The 25,566-nt window shown below is 44.7% G+C and overlaps 1 long non-coding RNA gene across 1 annotated transcript in view; it reads left to right on the top strand.

The window, feature by feature from the left end:
- Positions 1-283: 283 nt before the first annotated feature.
- The window catches only part of LOC118290190, a 28,460-nt gene continuing 3,177 nt past the window's right edge, over positions 284-25,566 (top strand). Inside the window, exons 1-2 of the long non-coding RNA XR_004786364.2 lie at positions 284-521; positions 13,015-13,124. This is a non-coding gene — a long non-coding RNA (uncharacterized LOC118290190). The remainder of the gene's footprint in view (positions 522-13,014; positions 13,125-25,566) is intronic.

Here is a 25,566-nt window from a genome sequence, read left to right as displayed (position 1 = left end):
GTGTATTGCAAGATAATGACAAAGTCAGCGGCGCAACGCAGGTGTCTGTCGAACACTGCGGTGGGGAGCCGTGAGGAAATGCGACATTTTTAGGTGAGTTCGCCAAAGGTACACACCCAAAGTCATCTGCTCTGTGAGAGTGAAGTGAGAGAATCAGAGCTGGAAAGAAAAATGCCTTTCACTGTAAATGAATCCACAGTTCACGATTAACAGTAACTCACGAAGGAAGTACAGTGAGATGGGGGGGTGGGGGGGGGGGGGGGGGGGGGGGGGGGGTGTTAAGTCTTGTCGCTGCAATTCCATCTTTTCAAACACCCGGTAACCTTCCTCTCTTTTTTTGCCCTCCTTGCATCAGCACTATTTGTTGAAGATCTTAATGAAAGACAAAGAAGCAAATGTATATTTTATGAATGTGTGCCTCTGGTTTATCTCCCTTTGTGGGGCTTGTGTATACAATCGAAACCCAGCTCTCGCAGAGAGAGGCGCCTTTTCTTCTCCTGTCCCCCGATGTCAACGACAAGGTAAGTTGTGGCTTTGGCTGGCTTTTTGATATGCATTTCAAACGGGGGGGGGGGACTTCACAACCATTGAGGCTAATTTGCAATGGAGATTCTCCTCCTCTCTTTTTTTTATTTTTACTATTATTATTATTATTATTATTACCGCTCTCTGCTTCGGAAAGCGAAACAGTCAGGGGTGTCAAGCGAGTGACAAGTTTGTTTTTCCTGTGATGATTTCCGCAAACTTGAGGTCTGTTCTGTTTTGTTCCTTAGACAGTTTGACCTAGTTGGAGTACGAGCACGTCCCCTCTCTCTTTCCCTCACTCATGCATTGTTAAAGCCGTGGGCCCATATTAGGCACTCCCAAGTCATCACATGTCAGAAGAAGCTAATACAAGCTGTGTGTGTGTGTGTGTGTGTGTGTGTGTGTGTGTGTGTGTGTGTGTGTGTGTGTGTGTGTGTGTGTGTGTGTGTGTGTGTGTGTGTGTGTGTGTGTGTGTGTATAGGAACAGAGATATAAGATTGTATTTGCATTGCAAGGGGGAAAGAAATAGCCTCGGCTTAGTTTAGGTCAAAGAAAAAAATCAAGAATCAACAGATTTTCCGAAATGACTTTGAGGCAGCGGGGGCAGGCCACCGCCGCGGTGCAGCTCGCTACGAGGAATTAAGTGAAACTCCCTTTAGCTGTGAGTCTGACATTAAAACCGCCATCCATCCTCCCTCCCCAAGTAACCCTGCGCGCGGCCGCAGAAGCGCTGGATTATTCATTTGAAACATCAGCACTGAAACAGGCCCGAGAAAAAAGTTTTCTGAGGCATCCTCAAATGGTTGGGGGGGGGGGGGGGGGGGACTGGGGCCCAGAGGATTTGACTGGAGCGCACCCAGCAATACTCAAGAAAAAAAAAAAAGAGGAGTGCTTTGTTAGAAGAGCGAGAGGCATCCCTTGGGCTGTCTCTTTGAATAAGCCAGGAGTAAAGCATCCGCCAGCGCCACCAACCCCGCCACACACCCCTCCACTTCTCCTCTCACTCACTCACTCTGGCTCTGTACCCCCCATCTCCTACAACCCACCTCCCTCCCTCCCTCCCTCCCTCCCACCTTCTCCCTTCAGAGCCACAGAGGTATAATTGTGCCACAGGGTTTTAGGGTGGTGTGACATATCTGTCACCTGCCGCACCGTGCTCTCCAGAGAAGCCTTGCCTTCCTGTTGGGTATATCGTGGGAAGAGCGAGGGCGAGAGAGAGAGAGAGAGAGAGAGAGAGAGATGGCGGCTGGCTGGCTGTTTGTCGACTTTTGTCACCGCAATTGATGATTTGTAAACTTTCCGCCCCCCTCCCCACACAAAGTTTTTCGTTGCCACGCTCAGGTACATGAGGCGGCCACGTGCGCTGCTCCGCGCCTCGGCGTCTTTTTTTTGAGTGTCATTAAATCGAATGTACAGCCACTGTGGAGCAAGCAGACACCTTGGGCGCGCTCTCACGAACTCGGAGAGTGCCAGGCGCCATTGCAGACACATGGCGAGAGACAATACGGCCCTGTCTGTTGTCCAATCTGTCTGACTTTAAATGTAAAGTCCCCAATTTGACATGAATTAGGAAGTGTACGTGGTCCTATGCCTCTCTCTCTCTCTCTCTCTCTCTCTCTCTTACAGGCCTGCACTCTCTTCCTTTCGCCCCGCTCGCTTCGCAGCCAAATCAAGAATTCTGTCGGCAGTGAAATATATTGAATTTGACAACTCCAAGAAAGACTTTTCTGAAGGATAGCGTTTTATTTTGGGTGACCTAATTGCGCGCTCCCCATGGCTGCTCCTTGTGCGGTATCTCGCTCTCACTCCTGAAACAGCTTCATTTTCTGCATTCAAATTATTCATCATCGCCCGGATTTATTTCCTCCTTTCTTCACTTTTCATACCTTTGGTGTTCTCTGCGGGGATTTGAGATGAGGAGGGAGGGAGAGAGAGAGAGAGAGAGAGAGAGAGAGAGAGAGAAGAAGAAAAAAAAAAAAAGTGATTCTTTGTTTTTTGTTTTTTTTTGTGCTTTTTCTTTTTTCCCTATTTTTCTTTTTCGCGAGCTATTGTTGAAACACCTTAAGTCTCTGGTGTACGGCAGGAGCCGAAGTGATAGACAGGGCTGCCCTATTTACAGCCAGATTAAAAAGAATCACTCAGGAAGACTGTGTTAAATGATGATTGTCTATGACATTTAACAATTGATTAAAGAAAGATAAGTTTTAATAGGTGGTGCTGCTGGTGGTGGTGGTGATGCGGGGGTGGGGGGAAGGTGTTCTTCTCGGCGGCAGTGTTTTTTTCTCTATGCATTGCCATATTCTGCAGCTTGTAACGATGAAATGATAAATTTAACATAAAAACATCTAAAGTGTATCAAAAGAAGATACGGGATGCTAAAGCAAATGAGGACTTCTTTTTTTTTTGACTTGTGCAAACATAGTGGGACTTTCTTTCTCACACACACAAAGAGCATAACACACACATTTTTATTAGAGTTATAGCACATTTGTTGGAAATACCCTCTTGTTTGGTCTGAGGAGTACTTTCAGTTATTTCTGAGTGTGCAACAGTCTTAGAGTTTCATCTCGGCCTTTAAAAGGTGTAAATAAGAGATAATCTGCCTCATAACTGGGATTGATCTTTGTTAATGTGAGTAAAGAGCAACACTTCAGTTTCAATAATACGGAAAAGAAATTGGGTAGACTACTCATGAAAACCACAATGACCCACCGGTCAGACAATTTTGAAAGAAGCAAGTTTGGAACTTCACTTTTCAGGTAATATTTTACTCAAGCCATTTTCTATTTAAAAAACAGAAAAGAAAAAGCAAACGTCTCAGTCAGACGTGAGCTAACCTCGCTCCGGTGAACTATTTTTACACTTCTCTGTGCCATAACTACAGCAAGCGTTTTTTTTCTCCGTCGACTGTGTGTGCATTAGTAACGTCTGTCAGCGCTGTCGCACGTCATTTCTAATCACATGCGCATTGCCCCTAACGTTAAACTAGGGGGCAAATGGCATGAACGCCTGACACGACCGTAGATATAAAAAAACACACACTCTCTCAGACAAAGGAGTAAGTAAAAGACACGCGCTGACAAGGTGGCAGACTCTCCCAGAGACAGACAGAGGTGGCGGGGAAGTTACTCAACTGAGTGAAACTCCGCCGTTTCTTTTTCCCACAACCAAAAGGACAAAAGTGACAGACGCAGCGTGGGATACTCATGTTTTTCAAAAAGAATCGCCGAATTTTTTTTTTGATTCGCTGCCGGCAAATGTCTGGGTCAGTGGTTATCAAAGTCTGACTCAGAGCGGCGGGGTAAAGATTTGATTGCGCGTTGTGGGCATCTAGAATCATATTTCAGAATTTTGGGGTTATCAAGGTCTGACTATGACGAACTCCAGCTTCCTGTATATTTGTGTGTGGTAGACTGAATAACGCGCCCTCCACACTTAGCAGTTGCCTGAAAGTTTGATAGGTAAGCCCACATATTTGCTTGCGTAATATTAGGCTGCAAAAAAAAAAAAATGTCTTAAACAAAGTTGTTTTTTTAAAAGACTAGAGTCATAAAATGTTCCAAAAGTTTGTTGCATGCGGTCTTCCAATAATTGATCTCTGTTTTGTTTTCCTCTGTCTGCCAGCTGAGTGTATGTGTACCCAAGTATTTGTTTTCATGCGCAGCGTTAAAAACGGAAAACTACAGATGTATAAATTTCACTTTGTCCTCAACACTGACGAATACAACTTCATGTGGGAGTTTAATGAGTTGAATTGTATTGTGCTGTAAATAGTTTCTCTCCGTAGGGCACTGCATTGGCCTGCGGACGGTTCCTGGCATGTCTGTGAAGTGTGGCGGTGCCCTGTGGGGACGGGAACCCACACACACACACACACACACTCACACACACACACACACACACACACACACACACCAACCCCACCAGCATCCCCCCTCGCAACAGCTGCCGTGCTGCAGGAGGCAGCCGTACCCCTCGCTGATCAAATCTTGTCCGTCACATTTCCCCTAATTAACGGGCATCTGCTTCCCCCATTTTCCCTCCATGGCTACACACTTTCCCTCTGTAGTTCCAATCATCTGATCGCTATGACCTTTAACCCCTCCGAGCTCGTCTGGCTCGGAGCGCGCCTGTGTTCGCCCGCCCGCCCGCCCCCCACCCCCCTGCTTACCTGCCTGCCACGCGCCAGCTGGGGAGACGCAAACAAACCAGTGTTCATCTGGAGTCCAGACGTCACACTTCTGTCTTTTCCAGTGGTTTTCTCATCCCTGACAAACTCGTGCTAGGATTCACTCATTTTTTTAAAAAAAGAGACAGAAAGCAACAAAAAAAAAAAGGGAAACAGCATTACGACTTTCATTTCTACTTGGCAGTGGGAGTATTTTGTTTCTGAGAACCACTGTCTCACAACAGGGCCATGAGACGCAACTTTCCTTGTCAAAGCCGGAAATGGCCCCGAACAAAACGAGAACTCAACTCATCCCCGTTTTTATTTTCCAAAGAGATTTGCCTCCGTCCGACTCTAAGTAAAAACTTCTCTTATAGCACTGTAAGGATTTTTAAATTTTTTTTATTTCACTGCGACGGATGACCCCCCCCCAACAGCCACAGTCACCGGCGTGAAGAAATCGGTTCTTGTTGCGAAGGGGCTCTTTGTTGCTCAGGGGTTAGGGTGAGGAGGAGAGAGGAGGATGATGGTGAAGATGATGATGATGATGGGTGTGTGTTTGCATTCCGTCATTCACAACACAGAGGCACCTGAGCAGGCACCAGCTGGCAATGTGAGAGGTGCGCTCTAATTTAAAATGCATCTCATTAGAAGCAGCAACCCATCGCCAGTCACTACTCTTTCCCTGAATAAAGACACGGTGTTGGAGGAGAAAAAGAAAAGCCACTTGAAATAGCCGCTAATATTTTTCTCTGAATAAATATTTGTACACGGGGAAGAATTAGTTTAAAGCTTCTCTTCTTTTCTTTTTTTCTTTTTAAATATATATTTGTTTTGACCAAGAGGAGCTTTTATTTTCCTGTTTGAAGTTTGACCTTGAATTAGCCCACGTGCATTTTTCTATTGAGCAGAGATTGGTGGCTTTTGTTTGTTTGTTGCTATTGTTTAAAGCCCATTTCCCATTTGCAGGGAGAAATATACTTAAGAGAAGTGTTTATTCATTTGTGGAGATGGCTCCACTGCCAAGGAGAGGAGACTTGATGGAAGCTCAGATTCATTAAAACTTAATTAATATGCATCATTATGTAAATGAGGGTGCAGTTAATGAGTTTTTAAAAGAAGCATTCCTTAATTAGTTCACTTTTAATGGCATCATCATTTATCTTTTTCTTCTTTGAAGCAGAATGATGCACTCGATGCGGGCAGTTTCTAAAATGCTAATCTACGTTTTATCATCTTATTTTTCTGATTTCCATGTGATAGCGGCGACATCTCCCATCTTGTCACTAATGAGGGACGTTTACACGTTTTAATGTCAGTTATTTCGATCCAAGACACTGTAGGAATTTTCTGAAAAGCGGCAAGGGTTCCAAACAAACACAGAATGTTTATCACAAAACCCCGAGAAGAAAAAAGGAAAAAAAGAAAGATAATTAAAAATGTATCGACCAGGAGAAGTTAAATCCAGACCCTTCGGCTACTCACAAATGCAGTCTTTTTTTCCCCTTCTTTTTCTTCCCCAGCTCGTTTTATAGAAGAAGAAAAAATTCTTAACAGTTCCATTTCCCAGAGAACAACACTGGCAGGGTGTCAGAAGACTTGACGAAACCTGGAGACTTCTGACAGTGTCACACTTCTGGATAATTGGTCCCCAGCACTTCCTGTAAAAAAAAGTGAGCAAACCTCCTCCTTTGCAGAGGTCCCAATAAAACTTTCTTGACAGTGTTGCACCTTAACCAACGCCGCATTTTTCTCATGGGTTGCTTTGCATGCCACAGTGTTGTTGAAACAGGTAAACTGCACAGGAAGTGTTTGTCTTTTTTAAAAATGATCAAATCCTGAGAGCCTGCGAGAAAAAGAGTAAGGAAGTATTTTAAAATGGGGAAAAGTGTGTGTGTACACATGTGTCCAAGTGTAATAATCATATTTTCCTTTAAACTAATTCCTAAAAATAAATTAATGCAAGCAGTCATTTAAGGGTCTGAAGCTTTTCATGAGGTGCTTTACAATGTGAAAACACATTATGTGATAGTGTATGACCTGGGTCTAGTTCAGCCACACACACACACACACACACACATCCCCGCCCTTCCACATCTTCTCCTCTGATGAACATTTTGATTGTTCCGCCTCAGAAAGGAATCAGTTGCATCATTTCTCTTAGGGCATCAGCACTGGGCGGTACAAGCCTTTTGCATTAACAATAAATTTATCATGCATGAGTGTGGTCCTCTCCCGTGAATTGATAAGTGGATGTGAATAGGAGAATGCGGTATATTGGCTGACACAGTGCGCCTCGCAGCCCAAATGTGGACACCAATTTTATGACCAAATTCACATGAGATGTTTAGGTCTTTGGAAGTGGCGGCGTGCATTTTCATATCATCTCCCTCAGACTTCATGGCAGTGTGACGTTACCGGGCATAACCGACCGCACTACAGGAAGTTAGTTTAACTTCATTTGTAGCAATAGCAAAGAAGAAGAAAAAATATTGTCATGAATATTATTACCATCATCATTGTTATTATTATTGTTTTCATTATTATTATTATCACTGCTAGTGTTGTGGAAATGCCTTTGTTTTGCTATTATTATTATCATCATCATCCCTCTGCTTCCTCCTTATAGATGAAATGCAGCGGTTTCTCTCATTATTTAGATGTGCATTCCCGTGGAATCAATTCTCATAGACACATATAAATTATTGTTTAACGAGAAGCTGTATCCTATAAATTATTCAAAGCACCTGGGATTACAATACGAGATCAAATGATAGGAAAGAAAGAGCACTCTGCTGGAGGCAGCCCGCACACGAGCCATCACATCCCCAGTTTGATGTTCCACACAATCTGCTTATGCAGGAATAATTGGAGAGTAACAGATACCGTGTGTACAGATACACTTGGCCCCCGCTTTTGTGTGCCATATTTGGAGAGAGGTAATTGGGCCGCTGGACACGGTCAGCAATGTCACCCCAACTCGTGTACCTACACGTCTGTCCTCTGCGCAGGCAAAGTTACCGTGTACTGTAAAGCTCCTGAATAACAAGAGAGAAAAAAAGAATCAGCTTGTTTATTCTCTCCTGCAGGAATCCTTACAAAACTTACAAAGCGTGGAGGGGGAAAAAAGAAGGAAAGTAAGGGAGGAGCTACTTTGTTTACAACTGTCACACAGACATACAGCGATGCAAACTGTAAAAAAAAAAAAAAAGGGGGGGGGGGGGGGGGGGGGGGGGGGGAATTCTATCGCCACTTTCCCCCGTCTGGGTGAATTTAAACAGCAGGTTCCGGTGGGTAAAAATACAGAAACAGTAGAATTTATTGGTGCGTTACGGTGCCCTGATGTGTTGTAAAAAGGACACGCCGGTAGATAAGGAGGACGCCATTGTGTGGCGTGTGACTGATGGAGAAAGGGGATTTAAATTGAGTCCTCGGTCATAAAATAAACAACGTGCGTGTCACCAAAGTGGGGGTGAAGAAAGAAACGAGAAAAGGGAGAAAGATGACAATGATCCGCCCTTACAGGAACCCAGGGCGCTGTAGGGCCGGTAGACGGAGGAGATTGTGGGACTGTTTGAAACGTGTGGGATGCAGGTGCACTGTGGGATGAATGTGGTTTTCTGAGTGTGTGTGTGTGTGTGTGTGTGTGTGTGAGTGTGTGTGGCTGCGCTGGGATGAGAGGGGGGCACGCAATCGCCCACTGCAGATGGGGTGAAGTGCAAGGAGGCAAGAAGCGGGGGTGTGAGGAAGATGTGGAGTGCAAGTGTGTGCCATGGCTGCATGGGTTGCTGTGTGTGTGTGTGTGTGTGTGTGTGTCTGTGCGTCTGTTTTGCTTTGCTGAAACCTCAAGCAAATGAGTTAAGAGCACATCCAGGGTGACACCAAGAGGCAATGTCACAGTGAAATATTAAAACTTCGGCAAGTGCGGGCAAAAAAAAAAGTTGAGGCCAGGATAAGAAGTACGAGCGCATTTGTCCAAAACAAGCACCTGGTATAACAGATATGAAATCCTCTTTCTTACAAAGTAAGTCTAACAGGTGCTGCAATACCCACAGCAGCACTACTTTTTTCTTTCCTCATGAATCTGAAACTTACCTTTCAAAATACGGAGGAAAAAGAGGGGGAAAAAAAGGGAAATAAAAAGACACAGAGACTAGCAAACTCAAGGAGGACGAGGGATTAAGATGAAGACAGGACGGGCCGTAGGGAAGGAGAGAGGGAGCGAGAGAGTGGGAGGAAAACAGGATGATGGAGATCACAGCGAGGGAAAAGACGGAGACCGAGAGATCATAAGAGATGCATCTGCATTTGCACACGAGAGAGCGAAAGAGAGAGAGAGAGAAGGGAGGGGGAGAGGGAGCAGGAGACCGTAGGGGACTGTCCCCATTCCTGCACCCCACGCTGAGAGCTCCCTCTCCTCGGCCGTGCCACTTCCGATCAGCCACGCAGACGGGCCCCAGCCTTGCACAACGGAGCTGCAGAGACCGGCGGTGCCAGCTAAAGGCTGCATCCCCGCTGAATACACTGACGGGAGAGCAAGAAGTTTTGGGCTCTCAGTAGGCATGTTCCTCCCTCTCTTATTCATTTCAATTACAAGGGGCTTGTATTCCTGCAGGGCAGGGCCGTGTCGTGTGATCCGCGGCAATTCAGCGAGGGGCGACATGGAGAAGACACGCTGATGCACCATTATCTGCATATTATATGGAGCTGGTTACATTAGTGGCAACAGAGTGTGGGGGGGGGGGGGGGGGGGGGGGGGCTGTGAAAGGTGACCCAAGTTAAAGTGATGTAAACACATGAACAAACGATTTTTAAAATTTTTTTTATTGAATTTCTTTAATAAATCTTGAACATTGAAAAAAGAAACCCCTCATATGTGTTTCGCCGCCACCGATGCCACGCGCATGGTTCTGGTTTCGAGCGCTGCCCAGTTCTCGCACTTGAAATATGTGAAACGTTCTCATTCAATCATATCAAGGTTGCAATACACTAGAGATGCAAGTGTAAAACTCAGCCCTTATCTGAACACTGTACTGCCGCCTGAAAACACACACACACACACACACGTGCATGAACTTGCGTGCGCGCGCATTGTTGCACTTCTATTGTTCGAGAGTAAGAGAAAATATGAACACACAGTCTGCGTATTATTGTACTGACTAATCACCAACTCAAGACATGCTGTGGAGGAGAAAATATATCTATATATATATATATATATATATATATATATATATATATATATATATTTAGAGAGTCTTCTACCTGAAGTCTTTCAATTTCAGTGGAACTCTGGGTGTTTTTGTCGCGCGACTTCCTTTTCAGCGGCGGCTCTCTTTGTGCCCGCCGAGAATGTGTTTTATTTGTATTTATGCATATGAATAGCATACGCTGAATGCCAATGATTAGATGGCTTAAGTTCCCCTTCAGAGTTCATATCCTCCATAAAACTGTCCAATTATCTGTTCATGAGCTGAGGGGAGGATATGTGTGCGTGTGTCTGAAAGCATGCCCAACAGTGCCACCTAGCCCTTGAGAGCAAAAGGGGTTGGGGGGGTGGGGGTTACTGGTTTTAATATCTTTGCATTTTCATTTTTTATGACCCATAAGCACGTTGCCGTGAAGTCAGCATTCATACTTTGTGTTCTCATTCCAAGTTTCGCCCCGAAATGTCACGTCTTACGCCTGGTAGCTGTCGTTGTAAAACACGCTGTGTGCAATTGAAAGTCATTACATGTCTTCCTTTTTTTAAGGATGGGGGCAATAGCAGTAATTTCCCTTCCGTTCAAAACAGGAAACCACAACACCCTTTTGTTCAAATTCTCGTGAAATTCCACCGCTCACTGCATATAATATGCATACCTCGTCAGCGGTGCAATATAATACCTCACTGTGAGCGAGTGAGTAATTTTTCGCTGTGTGAGTCTGAGTCGGAGCAGGGGAGTTATTCTCCGCCTGATAACTGCCAAAATAACAGCAGATAATTAGGCCCTTTAGAGCGCAGGGTGTCTCTTAACAAAGGCACCTGCGTTTCCTGTGGTGATTGCCGCGCACCCCGAGTGATTGTCATTTTTAATCTAGCACTCCCGCTGAGGCTTCTTCGGCGGCGGCCCGGGCTGCAGGGTGCCAAATGTACCTGCATGGGAGGCGCGCGGGTGTTGCCGTGCATGTGCACGCTTTTGCTCGCATGCATGTGTGTGCAAAGTGTTTCCGGTTAGCCAAGCATGTGTCAGTGCATGCACGTGAAAGTAGACGTGTTAGAAAAAAACAACACCCCAGTGTAAGATACCTTTATTCTTTTGTGGATACATGTGTGCGCTCGTGTGCCCGTGTGTCCGTGTGTGCAGAGGTGTTCGTGTATATCATAACTGTCCCCATAATTGCCACAAGTTTAAGTGGCTGACATTAAAATTGACATGGCACCAGGGGTGAATGCTATCAGTAAGCCTCTGCAAAGGAAATTAGTTTCCCCTTGCATTCAGGGTTTGTGTATTCATAAATGTGGCTTACACTGCTGGCAAACCGGCAAGTGTTTTGCAAATGTACAGGAATGATTTTCAGTTCATCTGAATGAAATAATTTGTTCTGAACATCCTCCCTCATCTGACTGCTCTGACAAGAAACAGACACCCTCCTCCTCTCGCCTCCCACCCCCCTACCCCTCCCTCTCTCCTCCCAATAAAGAAACAAACAGAGAGCCAAATAAACCCGTTGCAATTCCTCTCCAGTGCAGCCATCCACATCCTGGACCGTGCCAGGTTGGGGAAATCATTGGAATTGTTTACCCCCCTCCCCACCCATCCGCCCACCAGCCCCCACACCCTCACTCCACCCTCAATACCACCACCAGACACACGCATGCACACCTCCCATCTTCAACCCCCCCCCCACCCTTCTTCTTCTTCTTCTCCTCTACAAAATGAGATGCCCGCGTCTGATCGCCTGAGCCAATTTGCAGACCCATGTGGCACCCTTCCCTTCAGACCTGGGCATTGTGCCTCTCGCTCCCTGGCAAAGAGGCGAGGAATTATTTTTATCCCCCAAACACGCGGATATGCACCGATGATTTCAAATGCCTGCCTCGCACATTGTCAGGGATGATTTTGGCCAGGTGCCAAACCCATTATATTGATCTCTCTTTCTCTGTATTTCAATGGCCACAGACAATGCAGATTTACTGCAGAACATATTAGGGAAATAAAAAATAAAGAAATCTGTCTCAGGCACTAAACTCGCTGAAAAACTGTTGGTATGCATATGAGCGTCTGTGTGTGTATCTGTGTGTGATTGCGCTAAAGGATTTTCTCTACAGTTTGTCAAACACAACATTATTCTCAGGATTGGGTCTATCTCCATGGCAGCATAATATCCAGTGTTTTCAATACTTAAGCTAGTATGTAGCTCGTTCCAATCAAATGTCTAATTACATTCTGACGTTCTCATCATGTCATTGGCTATCAAAACATTTGAGCCATTAATATTTTTTTTTTTTCTACCTCGGCTTATTGTTTTGGCATCTAGATCTTCCTCCTCGGAGTGCGTTGCTGGCACGTCAACTCTGGCTTTGGTTGGAAACGACGAGACCTCCGATGTTTGCCGAGGCACACACGGGAATATTCGAATGTTGAAACTGGCAGGGAACGGTGCTGTCAGCTAATGAGCGTGTCTATGAGAAAATGATTTGGTTGTTTCCTGAGAGGAAAATCACAGAGAACGGCTAAATGGGAGCTCTCCGAAGAGACTCTGCAGAGGCTCGTCGCGCGGCAATGAGGCCGTGTTGGGAGGCCGGCGGATTGGATCCCATAATGAGAGAATATGAAATGTAAAGAGCGACTGTAGTAAACAAAGCTCTGTTTGTGTGTGATCATGACATAATTCGACTCCACCGGAGGTAATATATTTCACCGACACCATTTCCATTATCGCGTTAAAGGTACCCTGCAGAGATATTGACCACTGGGGGGCGCTGCAGAGCAGTGGTGCGGTGAGCAGGTCTCCACATTGATGGAAACTTGTGGCGTCATGCCCATTTTCTTTTTCGACTGCAGAAAGCGTTTAAGAGTTGGTCGTGGTTCATAAAAAGTGTAGGATTGGATTTGAAATATTTGTGAGGATACAAAAAAATGTCCCCATGTAATTTGTTTTTCATGTAACACAAAACTTAAAGACCCTGACAATATATTTTCTCCATCAGCTTTGAATCAGGAGCAGTGGGTCTTTACATGATCATTCCACCCTCTGCTAAAGTAAGAACTGTGTCGGTCAATTCCGTAAGAAATTCATGTTGCTTGTATGTTTTTTCTTTATTTACTGGTTTTAAGCTGACGGAGCTCGGTTGTAAGGCAGCGATGTCCCAAAATCAAACAGGTGTGGGGTTGCTGTTCAATCCGGCCGCAGTCAAATCCACACCCACAGAGTCCTGATGAAGCAGGTAATGACTTTTTGATTGTTAAACTATTGATAGTAACAACAGGATGGGGAGTTCTGTATCTATTATGACATGCACCGGCAGCATTAAAATCCAAATCAGTTGCCCTTATCTAGCAACTCTGTCCGTGCACTCACTGCCCACTGACCTGATGCACTGACCACGCAGGGTCAGCTTAGCCTGGCGTTGTAAGACCAATACTCAAACGCGTATTAGTCTGGGACCTCTCAGTTCATTTTTTTCGATTTCCAAGAGGCGTTACCAACGGACGCAGAACAAAATGCCTCCGAACGCAATTAAGCAACGAGAGCAACGAGTCATGTGACGTCTGTTGAGCGACGCGAAAATGTGCAGAGAGAAGACACTGTACATGTGATGATGATTCCACAATCTCTTAGTGTTGCCGTTTTTGTTGGAGAAATGAACTGACTAGACAGCGCATTCAAATGCTCGTTCATCAGCGGCAGCCATCTTGGTTGTTTGCAAAAGGCGCTTCTCTACAAAAACACAATATTTGTGTTTGTTGCGGGATTCCCATTATCACATAAACTAACGGTTGAGATTGGACCAGCGAGATTGCTGCCGGTTTGAAATCACTTCCCCATGGAGGGGATCCAAACGTAGTCTGGCAGAGCAAATTGAATAAGCTCTAAGAATTTGTCCGGGTCCCACGCTAGGGTGAGCTATGATGTTCAACAAGTGTCTACATTACTGCCATTGGTTTCACTCACTTTGAGTTGTCAATTTAAACGTCAAAGCTGCAGCAAATTCTAATAGCGAGTGAATGATGATAATAAATACAGACACTAATGCAGCATCCTGAATTTCAGGTCTAATTCCAGTATATTGTCACTATGTATGTTGTTTGTTTTCTTGCCACCATGCTCATTTCCTTGTTTGATAAATTGTCATAGTCCAAACATATATTTTCAGTCTTTCATTCTTTCTTTTCTGCTTTCTTTTGCTGCCGCCCCGTGTGACGCAGCATTTGAATGTGTATGTGATCCCCTAGATTACAGGGGTCATCCTCATCTCGCCGCGGCTATGTTTTAAATGAAAAAAATGAATTCACAGCCCCGGAAAAAAGAAACAGTTAATGAGGGGTTTTCACTGACCCCTGAGCATCTTTGACACCTCATTGTTTGGCCTTGAGGTTTCGCTCGCTCGTTGTAAGACAGGCATTGCGGTGTAATTGAGGTCAAAATGTCTTTTCGCATTGAAAGACGCCGCACAATGCAATGATTTTGTGTTAATATTTCCGTCTCTTTCAAAAGATGACCAGGTGCAATAATAGCGTTTAAGGGGGCGAACGTAATCTGCTGGAGGTTGTCTGTGCCTGTGCCCCGGTCCTGCCCAGGCATTTGTTTATGGAAAGTGGCTGCGGTAAATTGCTGCACAGTTACAACATTTAACAAATGTTTGATGAAAAAAATGAGATGAAGGAATAGTTTTGCATCCATATTAATTTTATCCTAAACGCCTTGAAGTACCCACAACTACATTTAGAGAGGCCGTGGTGACTGTAGTAGCGCAAATCGATCGAACAAATCCGGTGTTGGATAAAGATATATATTTTTTTGATATTGACACACTTGTACAATATTTGTGTTTGTTGCGTGATTCCTATCCCATAGGACTCCTCTGGCCGGGGTCCCGTCAGAGCGCTTCTGGTGAATGCGAGACGGCTCGATGATGCTCAGATGGAGGGAGTATTGTCAGAGGAGCTGCGTGTGACTAATCAGCGCTGGGCGCTTGGCTCCCTGCTTCTCAAACCGTATTCTGCTGATTCAAAAGATCACCGAGACTCCGCGGTAATGGCAGAGCACGACGGGGCCCCCGCGGAGAGAGTCAGGAAATGTAGAGGCTGATATTGCTTTGGTCGGTGTCCAACGCAATATGCAGTAATGCGTCGGCAGAGCTGTTGAAAGCCATGGTGTGTTGATCCACTCTGATGTCAATGATCAGCAACAAATCAAACATATGGGTTGCTCATGTCTAACTAGCAGTCTGTCTCACTGTTGTTCGTGCCCCCTGCCACATGCCACCCATCTACCCTTCCTACTCCCTTTTTATCTCTTCCTTCTTCCTCTCTCTCCGGTCATCCGCCGCCTTCCGTGCGTGCCTCCACACACATAAAATGGAGGGCAGAGCTGAGGTTTCAATTCAGAACAAATTTGTGGCGCTGCCGGCCCCCCTACCCGCTCAGCAGTTGCCGAGGGGACCCAGGGGAGCCCTATCACAGCTCTATATGCAAATGTCCTTGCACCTGGGCAACAGCGTGGGCACGCTGGGACCGGGGAGCTTATTTATGCAAATCTCGGGGAGACAGTCACAGCACAACACAGAGCCGGCCACAGACACTGGTGGCCATACCTCCCCGGCAGCACGACAACTAGTTTAATAAAAAAAATAATTTTTAAAAAATCGTGGAAAACATGAAAGATGTGGACTGAGAGTAGAGTTTATGGTAAATAAAATCTGTCGCGGATTGGTTGTACAATATGTTGGGTTGTTTCCCCCTGTTGTTCAAGGCCGTTTAGTATTAGAAGACAATTGGATTTGTACGGCTGTAGGTAAGTGCCACGTAACAATTTGAGAGTGAGATAATCAATGAAGAAAAAGCTTGATTTTCTAGTGTATGTGTCTGTTTGCATGACGCAAGCAGACCCATGCAAGGGAGCGCACACACACACACACACACACACAACACGCACAACACACACACAACACGCACAACACGCACAACACACACACAACACGCACATGCGCAAGCCACAGAGGTGTTTGTTCACCATCACGGCACCACCGACAAGAGGCAATAACACTGAATGTGTTAAAGTGCACCACGGCGAAAGCAGAACAAAACCAATCTTTGTGTCTCAGCTGGCCCTGCCTCCCGACTGGGCCGCGCCGCCGCGCGAGACATCACACAGGAAAAACGCTACATCTCTCGCACACAACGGGCCACATTAATGTGCAAATGAATGCAAGGAAATCTCAGAAAAAGCCAAAATTACCGAGCCAAATGAGGGAGCTGCGCTCAAATTGTTGGGATTATGAATAATTACCGTACGTTTTTTTTTTTCTTCTTCTTCCTGGAACTTTCCTCAGTTTCCTGGGAAACAATGACTTCTTAATTGAAGAAAATCCAAATTTGGAGGGAAGTTATTGTTTTCCAGGTACCAATACCCATTGTCATATGTTGGGCTTCAATTGCATAATCATTATTAGCAAACGGCAGAAATGTGATTATTGCTATCAGTAACAAGACCCTTACAGCAGTGGACATGGAGGAAATGGCTCTCATAGCGCTGTGTTTCACCCTGATAATCAAACACCTACCTGGGGACTGACTGGCAGCTCTGATGCTCTGATCACCAGGATGCTGCCTCTCAGCATCTGGTTCAAAACCAGGAGAGTGAGAAGAAAGAAAGAAAGAAAAAAACTGAACGAGAGACAAGGTGGTTAGGAATGATGGCTTATGACCCTTTGTGGTTTGATTGAGAGCAGCAACAAACTTGGAGATGACGTAAAGCGCTTTAAAAGATGTAGATGAGTCCATCATGAAAAAGCAGATGAAAGGAGTCTTTGGTGATGTGGACCAAGAAAGAGAAATGTCTGAGGAGAAAATGACTTAAAGAAAGAGGTAGAGGAAGGGGAGGGGAGGGGGTGAAGGCAGGCTAGGACGGCTGTTGTTATTGTGTTTGATGTAGTGCTTGACAAGAGAGAGAGTTTAGAAATCCTTGTGTAGTGCGAGGCACAGGAAGAGAGGAGTTCATTTAAATGCATGCTCACTCAGAGCCCATACGGAGTGGGTGTCTGCTGAGAATTCATCATGGCCTCGCTGATAAAGCCTCAGCCTCTTAGCGAGGGGGGAAAGGAGAGACAGATCCCTCTCTTGAGGTGAGATTGCCTGGTGGATGGACACTTGTTATGTAGAAATACACAACACTGACGGATATCACTATAGCACTTTCGGACCGGTTAGTCATCCCTCCATCCTCCATCCATCCATTCCACCATTTCCCCAGGTTGAAGACGAAGTGCTCCCCGGGGACCACGGGCTGCAGACTGCGCCAGTGATTAAGGCTCCACAACAATTAGGGGGGAAGGTTTTTAGAGGAACGAATCCATCTTTTCCTCGCAAAGCACCCAAGTAGCGGTTCATTAAAATTACAAAGGATCCACATAAACTTTATTAGACATGTTGAAAACATACACACTAATCACGTGAGAATAGAAGCAAGTAAAAAACGGTTACCCCCCAGAGTACGTAAGTGCAATGTGGAACTTTAACTCAAATATATGCTTCCGTCTTTTGATTTTCAAACGTAAGGATGTATTCTTTAAACCTGCATTAACTGATTATTTGGAGGCAGCACAACACACATCAAACAAAACATTGGCATACGGACGTCTCTCCTTTCAGATGACCCGATTGACGCAGGGGTAAAGGTGTCGCACGGCACATGTGAGCAATCTGTTGATTGGAGGAAGTTAGACACTAACTTTAGCCCCAGTTAGCACGACAGCGGGAATAAAGCAAATGAGCCCAAATGATACTGTGCGGGTAACGCCGCGTGAAAATTCTCTTCTCGTTTTGGTATGAACACAACCAAAACCACTAAGTTGTGGGATGCAAAAACAAAACAATGAGCTAAAAGACGCTAAAATGGTCCCGAAAAATGAGGGAACTGGGCCAAATATTCTTTGTGGGTTCATTACTCTGGCTCATATTACATACTGCAAAGTGATTTGATCCATTGTTAATATCATATAAAAGTTAGTGCAGCTTTAAGCAAACTATTAGCAAGTCTTAATGGGCACAATGTTTCACATTGTGTGCCAGCAGCTTTTTGTGGGAAATCAGTTTTATGACTTCAATGCTCAAAAGGAGATTGGTTTATGGCACAAAACAGATGTTTGCCAGCTCAGCTGGGGTTACACATAGAGAGCCCTCCGGCAATATTAGATGCAAACGTTAGACCGGAGGAAAGATGAAAAAAATTAAAATGACACTTTCTGAAACAAGAGTTATTTTTCATATTTAATCAGGTATTACAGTTTATTTTATAATTAATTTTTAAATTTTAAAATGATGTATATTGAGTCGACAGGAAATTTTTAAAGAGGCTCTTTAGTTATACTGGATTTTGTCATATACATACAAGTACTGCATACAGACACAGAATTTTCTCTTTTTAATTCAGCCAAAGCAGCATAAATGTGGACCAACATAATTGAATGACCATCATTCAGCTTTGAGTAGCAATTAACACAGATCTGCAAACAAAGACAGGAGAACAATGGCCAATGGAGCAAGTGCCCAGCGTGCGTGCGTGCCAGTATGTGTGTGCCTGTGTGTGTGTGCGTGTGCATGTGTTTCAAAAGCACTGTACAGTAGTTAAACAATTACTTGTCATTCACAGCTTGAATGTTTAAACAGCTTTTTTTTCTGATCATATCCCTTCAAAATTTTTAGATTTAAGTTAATTTCCATTCAAATTTAGGATGCAGCAGCAGACATGCATTGCATCTACCTGAATTACACTGGTGTCGTTTGTAACGGCGCCCATTTTTTTAATGTTGTTTTACGTTGGTTCCGACGTGTAGATTTATTGTTGTTGCCGTTTTTATTCTTACTGCACATAATTTACTGTACATATATGTCACATATTAAGTATTTGGTAGCTCTGGAAGTTGCGAGTTAAAAAAACTCTATGCAAGACTGGACTAAAGTACGAACACGCCTGTGACACAGTAGTTATAATATAACACAGGTGCTGCTTTTTGTTCTTGTTTGCTTGTTCTTGCAATTAGCTTTTGAGCCTCCGTCATGTCCTCGGACAGAACTGTCCAACCTGCACGCGTCTGCCCCTCTCTGCAGAAGCCTCCTGCTGCTCGTCGCAATGACTTTTCACCACCAAAACAGTTATCTTCTGTCTCTTTCCCTCTCTCCCGCCGCACGATCTTCCATCTGCTTCCGCACCGGCCTCCTGAATAAGTTACAGATCTTTATGCTTATTTTCATCTCAAATGTGGCAGACGGGGGGGAAACTTTTTTTTGGTGGGTTTTGGGAGCTGGCATGGCTGCCGCGGCGGTGGTGGTGAAGTAGGCAGCAATTAGCGTGGTGCTAATGAACTCCCTCTCATTATCAGTGAATCAACAGGCCTGTGCTAATTACGGTTAGCAGGACAGACTCCCCCTCTCCCACTGCGACGCGCTTCAAGGTCCCTCCGGAGCTGCAGCGCGCGGGACGGTCTGCCAGCAGCCACAGGTGCAAAGCGCTCACTGCCAATGTTAAAAACAGAACAGAACACATGCAGACACATGCGGGGGCCCCGACGAAATCCTGCAGACATCGTTTCTCCATCTTCCGTGTTGTGGTCATCTCATCTAGATGGCGCCGCCACACAGCTTCTTTTGACATTTTCTGTTTAGAAAAGGAAAGTGCCGTTAGCCCCTTTTCATCAGACGGTAAACACGTGAGAGGGGTATGATCGCACACCCTCGGTTGGTGCTTCCACCCTCCCTTTGTTGCATGCGGACATTTTTCAGTATGTATTAGTCTGTCAGGGTTATGTTTATTTTCATAGTTTTAGTTTTACTATTATCAGCAAATGACTCTGTGCTGAGTGACCCTGCTGAGGAGCCACATACGTATGTTCCTCAGGAGGTGGAGACCAAATCAGACAGAGAAAGACTTGAAATGGGACTTATGTATGTCGTGACTCAAAGTCATTTAAATTCCATTTCAGTTTCCCTAGGTGAACATTCATAAGGTGATAATATGTCAGTGTTAGGTACTGTAGCATCAACGTGGGCCTAATATCAGTTGAACTGTTCACAGAACAACTACCCGGTTGGTTTTGATGTGGCTGCTCACCGAGCACAGCGTTTCCCAGGGCAGTGGTGCTGACCTTTCATGTGAGCCCACTTACACATGAGGAAATAAAATGTTCTTCCATAATCCGTCTTGACTCGTTTGTTTACGACGTGTGTTGAGAAGGTGAGAGACGTCGCCACGTTGCCGCATCTCTGCGATGACATTTTTCGGACCGCGTGCGACGTGATCATTGTGGAAACCATGTTCAAAACTACAAAAAATGAGTTCGGATGGACCGGCAACGTCCTCTAAACTCCCCGGTTCCTGCTCTGCGTTGTCAACCCTTTAACTGGCATATTAGGGCAAAACCTGTCATCTATTTTACAACAACCTCGCAAAATTGCCTCTCCCCTGCAAACAAGTGTTTTACAATAGACACAGCAAGATCCTTTAATCAAATCCCCCTTGTGTAGCAGCAGTGGTGCCCGCCCATCAAACACTCCGAATACTTATTGAAAAGCGCAAGTTCTGACTCCATTGATAAAGGCACTAAAGGCTTTTCAGTGAGTCACCGAGGCGAGCGAACACCAAAAAGATTCTTCATGTCAGCCCTCAGCGTGAGCCATAAGATGGGACCTGGGCATGTAAAAGAGCCCCCCCCCCACCTTCCCTTTCCATCCATAACTTAAGTAGAGATCAGTGGCTAACATTCTTAATCCCAAGGGGGTGCTTTCTGAGCTGTAATTTAAAAATAGCGTTTTAATAACACACCACTGCTACAGTACATTAATCTCAGAATTAATTATCCACCCCACCCCCAGCCTATTTGCTTGAAAGGGGCTCCTTGCTGCATTTCTTGTGTTTTAGTTCTATTTATTCCATGAGTGAGCGGATAAAGAGATGCATGTGGAGCGTCTTGTGTCGAGTGCAGTAATTATGCAGTTGCCAGTGTATTACCAGTATATATATGAAAACCAGCGAATGAAACAGAGCTGCGGGGTGTCGTCGGCATAAGTGGTCAGTAAGGTGAGATATTCTTAAATGGTGTGCGCAATTTAACGCGGGCTGCGGAAGATAAACAATTCAATTAAGGCATGCATCGAATGAAAAACACGAGCGTAATCCAAAGATATTGTAGCAAACCGCAGTGTGGAGAATGACTTCGTGTTCATTTATATTTTTATGCAAGAAAATGTTTTTTAATCAAACGTCACTCCCCGCAACGGAGAGTCAATCCCAAAGAGAAATTAAAGAGCACAACGTGACTGGAAGCCGGGCCTAAAGGCACCGCAAATATTCAAAAACAATATTAAACTGCGATAAATAAAATATGAACCTTCTTTGGTAATATAGCATTCGGGCGTCGGGGGACGTGGGCACTTAATGCGAGTTAATGAAACACAAGAATCGCGTTTAAAGGCACCGCAATCACTGAGCATTTGTCGAAAGGTGATGATCGCGTTGCTGAGCCCTCTGGCAGAAGTTGCAGGCTGACAAGAGATCAAGTTGCACACTGACAGTGATTATTACTATATAAGCTGGGGATGTTAATAAAGAAAAAAAGGAAGACAAATCCTTCTTGTTCTCTTTCCCCCTCGCTTCGTCTTTCCCTTGATTGACTGACTGACTGACTGACCTCTATTGTCATAGCTCCGCGGCTGACAGTGATATCCACACATACATCACTCTGTATGTTCTCGAGTGAGCAGCGGCAACGTGCGTGAACTCTGCATGAGGCAGGTGCCCCCGGGTCTGTGTATCACAGATAACCTTTACCACGAGGTGTAGTTCACGCCTCCCGGCCCCCGCACCTTCCCGCTATCACATCAGAGGATCTGGATGTGGTTAAATTCAGGCTGGGGAGACAGTCGGGGCTCGGCATGCATGACTGATGTCGAGTTTGTAACATTAGGTATCATAAGGTGTAATATAGGAGATAGCGTGAATTGTAAGATTGCATTTGAGCGTGTTGAAGGAAACGGGAAACTGTTTGACAGCTCTCGGTATTTTATGGTTTCCTGCTGGTCCTTCTCCTCTCTGGATAACTGACCATAAAAACAAAGACCTTCTATTAATTTGTGTTATGCAATGTGTTAACTCGGCCCTCCTCTGTGTTTCTGCCTCTCTTTTTGTGTTTTTTTTTTCCTTCCCTCACACACACACAAAATCCCTCGCAGACTTTTACATTTCAATTGAGGGTTTGATTGAGCTATGAAATATACAAGTCTTGGAACCAAACCATGACAAAATGACATACATTTTTTTGTTGTTTGTGACAGGGCTCTACTCGAATATCCGTGTCTCCTACATGACATCCCATTAATTTTGTTTATATCAAGGCAGGTGGTTGTCAGTAAAAGTCATTTCGTCAATCAATTTTTTTTTTTCGGACTGACTATTTTTCAGATGAAAAAAGAACTTGCTAATTTTGTCAGTGCTCTTTCTAGACACTGCAGGTTTAATTGCTAATTGTTAACTGGGAATGAATGCATTTGCATATTAATTAGTTAGCCCATTTGCATTTTTAATTTGCTGCCTTCAAAGGGGGTGAGATAAAAGGTCGCACAATTCTGAATAATTTAAATAATTTATGCTCCATTGGTGAAAAGAAGCTGAACAGAAGTGTTCTGCGGATATTAACCCCTGAGAGCTTTTACCGAATAAAGCACTCCAAAAATTGTTTTAACAAATCTAATTAAACGGAAAAAGGTCTGAACACACAACCACCCAGAGCACTAGGAGCGAGAGTGTGTCCTCGGGAGCAAAAAAAAAAAACGCTCAGGAGAGAGTGATGGCGGGCGCATGGATATGGAGGACGAGACTTCCAGCCCTCCATCCGGATATGAAGGCCTCTCGTAGTCTTTTCATCATTCAGATTGATCAAATACCCCTACAGGAATGCTGATGGAGTCAGTGCTTGGTAATAGTAATTCTCTCTGAAGTTAAGCTGCTCTTTGCGATGTGTCCTACTCCATAAGCAATCAAAGAGATGTATGTACTGTGGTGGATCCTTGAAAGTTAGCTGAGACCAATTTCAACTATGCCTCCGAGTTGTCATTTTTAATGAATGGACATTCGTAGCGCGAGTATATTCATGAGATCATCATAAGGAAGTAACTGAAAAGGAATTATATGGAGACACGTGTTGCTCATTTTAACTTTCTTCTTGTATTCCTACTATTCAAGTGTCCATTAAAAAAAAACCCTCAAAAAAACACAACTTTCCAATTTTGGGTGCGACGAGCTGATATTTTTGCTCCCCCTTCTCCAACCAGGTCCCAACTGCATTGTGAGACTGTCTCCTCTCCTTTGTCCCAATGATCTTAATTACAGGCCCTGGGCCCTGAGTAGAGAAGCCCATTTAAATCAGAACGCATCCAGCTTCCATTATGGGCTTGGCATTTGGTCTTTGTGCCCATGCTCTTAAATTACATGCTGCCAATCCTTGTGGGCACGGGCAAGATGAGGAGCGGAGGATGGGCGAGCGATGAGGTGAAAGCGGGACGAGAGAGGGGGACCGAGCGTATGAGTGGAGGGGGCCACAGGCTGCACTTGTCGACTGAACCCCCCCATCCCTCCCTCTCGTCTTCTGCCCTCTTTATCGCCAGATAACTTATGTAAAGTAGCAGATGAAACCCATTCTCATTCACGTCAGCCTGATTGTCAGAATAAGCTTGCATTCCTTTGAAAAGTGATTGACCGCCTGAAAGGGTACAAATTAGGGCCCTGTTCATCTTTTCTTCTCCGGTCGTGGGGTTTATTTGCGGCATATTCACCCAGGCCCAAAATTAAGTGAACTCAGGCAGGGATGAATGGGAGAACTCTGATTGAATAATTGATTTCCTTTGTGCGGCCTGTGTTTAAGAGGGATAACTAGACATCCTTTGGAGTGTAATGATTGTAATTACTGCGATGACTGGTCATGTCAAATATGACACGGGAAAGGACTGTTATTAACCTTTATTCTCCTCATAGGCGAAAAAAAAACTAACCCAATATCCTCTTGTCTCTCCCGCCTGCATATGGGTTTCACCTCTGGTGGACGCATGGCTGCCATAGGTTGTATGCATGGATGAACTCATTCCCTGTCTTCTACTCCCGGCCCATGAAAGGTAGATGGGTAATTGACTGTACAGTCGGACTCACTGGTGTGCCAATGACTCACACGGGTAGTGAGCCTTGGGGTAACTCTCAAAGTACAATGCATTATGGCTGCAGAATTGAAGTGTAAAAGATAGGAGTTATGGCCGTGTTCATGATATCTGTCAGATTCCCTTATGCCTTGACCTCTCAAGCAGCGCAGCCCGAATTGGGCTTTCACGCACCTGACGCATTGAGGGCCTCGGTGAAACAGACATTCATCACATAGTGATCAGGCACTTCTGAAGTTGCCGGACACATTCCGTGTGAATCGGAGGGTCTACTGATTCGCTGAGTTGTTCAAAACTGTGACGTCCAAAGCCCCGGCGCTAAAGCTGCGTATGCAACCCTCACCGTGGGGATGGCAATTGTCAGCTCCAAGCTAGCCTAGGCTCCGGCCTTAGGCTTTGTCCTCCAAATTTGTTCATACTGTAGATCTGGTTTCGAAAACCTTTGTTATGTCCAAGAAAATGTGACTGAGCACACTCGGTCATTTAAAGAAATTGATGTTTTTAATCACTTGCAGGCAAAGGAACAAGTTATAAACATTAAAAACGGGTTGATATGTCGAATGTGTTTGCAAAAAACAGTTTATCTTCCACATCTTATTTCCACATTCAGCAGACATGGAACAATATTAGCATTCAGCTGGAGTCAGTTTGAGATGTTGCTTGCAACTAAAACGCTTCTTTTTGCCGTGCTCTTTTCTCCAGACAACCCTGCAGGGTGAAAACTCTGACTCTTGAGCTCCTAAATGCTTCAACTACAGTAACTTGGTAGTGGCTAACTTTGTCAAAATCAAAACAATGAGCTGAAAGACGATAAAACGCTTCATCACTACAAGTGACCCTCTTTTCATGTTCCAAATAGTAACTTGATCCTTGATGTACTATTGAACAGTGCAGCTTTGAATGGAGTTCCATCACCGACAGAGTGGAGAGTTAAAGATAAAACCCACCTCAAAGAAGAAAAAAAAATTACATCCACTATTTCCACATTAGAGTCCAGCTCAGGTGTCATTTTTAAATACAAACACAAAATAAAGACCGCCGAACAGCAGCGAGTGACGGTTTGAGTGATGATGTCACACGGAGGCCAATCCTGGAGCTGCTCCATAGACTGTGAATAATTGAACAACTGCAAGGCCACAGTGACAGCCCCCATGGTGATTTCACAGGGATATGTAGACATTCTTATGATTCACGGCTGTGAGGCCTACAGTCAAATAAAACTAATTTGGATGTAAAATCTCCAACATTCTATAAATCCGCAGAGTAAGTCCCTAATACGGTGTCAGTGGACCAACCCAGAGAAGTGTCACGCAATTAGCAATTCCAGACTTGATACTGTGATTTCCAATAGTTTTTCCCCTTTTCTTCTACAAAATTTCCACCGACACATCTACAGATATTTGTCATATCCACCATACCATTAACAGACCCCTAAAGGTCCAGGCAGATATTTTAGAGACGTTAAGA

This window comes from Scophthalmus maximus, chromosome 18 (assembly GCF_022379125.1).
Source record: "Scophthalmus maximus strain ysfricsl-2021 chromosome 18, ASM2237912v1, whole genome shotgun sequence".
NCBI lineage: Eukaryota > Metazoa > Chordata > Actinopteri > Pleuronectiformes > Scophthalmidae > Scophthalmus > Scophthalmus maximus.
Note: the sequence above shows the minus strand (reverse complement) of the source record. Positions and strands in the feature narration are given on the sequence as shown.